This window comes from Solanum verrucosum, unplaced genomic scaffold (assembly GCF_900185275.1).
Source record: "Solanum verrucosum unplaced genomic scaffold, falcon-dt-bn FXZP01000212.1, whole genome shotgun sequence".
NCBI lineage: Eukaryota > Viridiplantae > Streptophyta > Magnoliopsida > Solanales > Solanaceae > Solanum > Solanum verrucosum.
The window spans coordinates 198,991-203,089 of NW_026020038.1; positions in this window are offsets into that span (position 1 = coordinate 198,991).

Here is a 4,099-nt window from a genome sequence, read left to right on the forward strand (position 1 = left end):
ATTGTTCTTCCAGGTATGTAAGGCTATTCATTGTGTTGAACTAGTTTGTCCTTTCTCCCAACAACACAATTCAGTCAGTAGTATGTTCAATCTAGGTTTGTGTCCTCAGTTTTTATGAAATTCTTGTTATGAGTTATGTTCTTATTCTGGATTCTAAATTCTTATATTATGAGATCTCAATATTGCATGCATTGATATCATTGAGTTGTTTTTCATGCCTATATTTCACATGAACCCTAGTTTGAGAAGATTTTTATTAGAAATGTTTATTAAATTATTTCCCATGCAATGATTTTTGAAATTTAAGTAAAGTTCAAGATTACCTTTAGAGTATCTTTTTAGAAAAGTTTAAGGGAACCTCGATGGTTTCAAATATATCATTTTAACATTATAAAGAATGTATTATTTTCAAAAAGAGTATAAAGAGCTTTAAGACATATTTAGTACAACTTCAGTCTCCTCTTAAACAGATCTTTTAAATGTTAAATCAACTAAGATATATATATATATATATATATGAGCATATTCATATATATATATGAGCATATTCATATTTTTGGAGTAGTATTGAGCATCGATGTAAGTGAGAGTTCAGATAACTCAAACCATAGACATACGTCGCCATCGTAGATATGATCCTATAAAATATGAATGACTCCTCACATGTCACAAAAAGGCTTTCCAGATGGATCCATAATTAAAGTTGTGTCTTATACTCCGATGAGGTATAAGGTCGTTCTGGTAATGTGGGTAAGATGTTTTATCGTCACGAGGCTCATAGTGATGGTTGTAGGTTAGAGAAACCTCTAGTAAAGAAAAAGAGTAGTTTTGCATATTCTTTCAGTTTAGTAGTTTTCTATCATTGCATTTTAATGTGAAGCTTTAATGATTCTACCTCATACTTATGCTTTACATTTATTTGGGTTATATTGTGGTCTCTTTTAATTTTGTTATTATTTAATTCAGTCATATTACATACTCGTATATTCAACGTATTGATATCTTTTGCCCTTCATCATATTATGATGCAGAAATAGGTACTAAGGAACATCAACAGACACTTCATTGAGATCATACAGTCATTCATCAGCCTTTGGTGAGACCTCATTTCGTTTAGATGGCTCCAGTCATTTAATTGTTTTAGTAGTTTAATTTAAGATTGTCATGGGTCTATCCCCCACACCTATATTAGATAGTGGAGGCTTCAGAGATAGTCATTGTTAGAGAGTCTGTTGATATTTATTTTCAGATATTTTTTAAACTATTATTGTTTCCATTAAGTACTTTCAGATAGTTCTGAGAGTCTTTTGATTTAAATGTTTTCCCTTCAGTTATGTTTTAAACTAAAAAAAATGCTTGAATAAGTATTATGCTACATAATCAGTCAGGCCAAGGGTCCACCTTTGGGATCAACAATGGTTTTCGAGTGTCGGCCACATCCACAGTGTAGATTTAGGGTGTTAAAAACTCGGTATAATAGGTCAGAGTTCTAGTTTCCTAGGATTTCTATGAAGTTGTGTCTAGTAGAGTCATTCTTATCGATGTGAAGCATGCCACATCTATAATAAAGAATCTACAAGACATTAGTAAATGCTACCTTTCTGTCATACTCAAAATTAATACTATAGAGTTTAACTCTATGAAAGTCCCTACTAATTTGTTTGTTCGTGTGTTGCAGATCATGCCTCCAAAGTGTACTGCCAGTCACCGTAATACCGAAAGTGATGAGGTTCCTATAGTAACAAATGTAAAGGCTGAGTTTAAGGGAGCTATTTAAATGCTTACGCCATTGGTGGCTGCTCAGCAGGCTGTCGGGGCACCACAAATACTACCTCTAGTTCCCATGGGTAAACTATTTGAGAGAAAGTTTATCCCTACTAAAGACTAGCTTAGTCACTAATTTACAGCTATTTACTAACAGTTGCAATAACCCATTTGTCTACCTTAGCCCATAATCCAGTGACTTCCCAAGAACCTATCTATTTACTTGTTCCTTAGTGTTAATTGTTGTTGTTGTAGTTGATAATACATTTAAAAACCCCCATATTTGACACTTGTGTCACCCTTAATTTGAAATATGCTATTATTCATAAATGTCTTTACCTATGATTGACTTGAACATATTTGCACTTGGCTCTTGAATATTAAGCATGTACCACTTCCAGTGGGATTCGACCCCAACTCACTTAGTTGGGTTATATTACTGACTAATGATCGTTGACACTTAGTATTGGAAGAAATGTCCTGATACGTGAAATCAAAATGGTGCCGCTGTTAGGGATGTTGATGAGTGCACGATTTGGACTCATTTAGGGTTTTATTTGAATAGATTTAGTGTCCTCAAATTCTTATTTAGTGCCAATAACTGATATAGAATCCTTGATTTCCAGGTATTTGGATTTAGGAACAAAGCATGGACACAAATGTGAAAAAAGGAACGAAGCGAACTAAAGAAATGAAGAAATGAAAGTCTGATAATCGGTAATGTCATTGGCGAATCACCAAGTGGCTACCCCACCACCTAAAGTTACAGAATGTTGGAGTTGAATTGGAGGCAACTTCGGCGAGTAGAAAGTCCACTCAGTGAGTCGCCGATGGTTTCGGATAAGGATGACCAGGTCGCCAAAACTGCTGATGGATATCTAAACAAAACCTGATAGGCAAGATAAAAGGAGTCGGACCAAGAAGAATTGTTCGGTGATCTTGATGTGGATCGCCCAAAATTAAAGTAGTCGGACCAAGAAGAACTGAAAAATAAAGGCGAGAGGAAGGAAAATCGGCGAAGCCCGACTTACCTCTCCAATTTGTCTTAAATTGTCACACTTCAAACTTATTTAAATTGATTTTTGCTGGAAAGAGAGGGCATTCAAAAACGTGAGGAACAAAAGATTGAGAGAAAAATCACTGCTAGAGGTGATATCTCAGTGATTTTAGCAAGGTTTTGTTGGAGAATTTGTAATAGAAGAGATTCTTAGTTGATTTTAACTTTCAATTATCATTTGACCCAGTTATAAAAGACATGATGGATGTTGATTTTCATCTTTTTGCTATGATTGGCTAAAACCCTCTCTTTGGGGTTTTGACTATGAGACCAATTGTTGAGTTTTGCTAAGTGGGTGTCATTGATTTGTGAATAATGGTGTTAACTTGAATTGGGTTTGATTTTGCTGCCTATGTTTTGAGGTCATCTTGCATGTAGATTATTGTCATTAGCTCAGTATTTTGTGCTTGCTCGAGAGAGAGGTACAAAGCTAAAGTAGCAAGTTTAGCAACCTTAGTAGTGGGTCACTATGATTTCTTCTTGAGAAACTGAAACATGGAACCTATCCTTTGTATCTAGCTCGAGAGAGTGGATTTTATGAGGACAAGGGTTGGGCATCTACCATCTAGTGTTGAAGTGCGAGAGAATTCGACAACGATAAGGTAATTGTTCAAGAGAAAATTGCTTTACATATTGTCCTACCTACCCACGACAATTTATCCCATTGTTAGCATCAATGTTCATTTACTAAAGTGAACTCAACAATTAGTTGGTCAATTCCCCATGTTTTACCTCATTATTTGATCATTTCGTGTCAGACCTTGAATTTGATTGATAATCATAATCTGAAATTTCAGAGTTTAAACCAAAAATGGTGCAGTAAGTGTTCAATTGAAGAGATTGTTGTCATACTTTTGTCAATGAATTCGAAGGAAAAGCTACTCTCTGTGGGATCGACCCCAACTCACTTAGTTGGGTTATATTACTGACTAACGATCATTGGCACTTAGTATTGGAAGAAGTGTCCTAATACGTGAAATCAAATTGGCGACGCTGCTGGGGCGGGGTAGAAACAACGAGAAAAATTGGGTCACCTAACCACATTGGCGATTCACCGAGTGATACAGGTCTCTTGCTGAATATTCCATAGTCTCAACCCTTTTTGTGCTATCCATAAGTCGGGCTAGGTTGTACTCGCCAAACGGCTTTGGCAATCCACCGATAACATCTCCCACTCGCATATTATCTCCCAATTGCGAAATCAACGCACATTATTTAAAACATTACTATATGGGTTGCCTCTTAAGAAGCGCCTTATTTAACGTCGTGGCACGACGT